At 36.1% G+C, this 205-nt stretch overlaps 1 protein-coding gene across 1 annotated transcript in view; it reads right to left on the bottom strand.

Annotated features, from left to right (window-relative positions):
- ETH_00037855 (uncharacterized protein) overlaps positions 1 to 205 on the bottom strand; it is a gene marked incomplete at both ends in the record, with an annotated part of 1,689 nt that overhangs the window by 831 nt on the left and 653 nt on the right. The gene's annotated exons all lie outside the window — the stretch shown is intronic.

The raw sequence follows: 205 nt of genomic DNA, 5'->3' as shown, positions 1-205 counted from the left end.
TGCTGCTGCTGCTGCTGCTGCTGCTGTCATCACTCGCCGCGCAGAAACTGGCAGCAAAGTGCACGTAATGCGCTGTACAGACAGCTGAAGGCCCCTTTTTCACAAAAGCATTTTAAAAGGTTTAATTTATAAACTTAAAATATTTTAACTAAACTTTAAACATATTAAAATTATTTTCTAAAAATTAAGTTCTTTATTTCATGCG

The sequence above is a fragment of the Eimeria tenella genome, genomic scaffold (genome assembly GCF_000499545.2).
Source record: "Eimeria tenella Houghton genomic scaffold, Eth_scaff2128, whole genome shotgun sequence".
NCBI lineage: Eukaryota > Apicomplexa > Conoidasida > Eucoccidiorida > Eimeriidae > Eimeria > Eimeria tenella.
The sequence above is the reverse complement of the archived record's forward strand: the minus strand, read 5'-3'. Positions and strand labels throughout refer to the sequence as shown.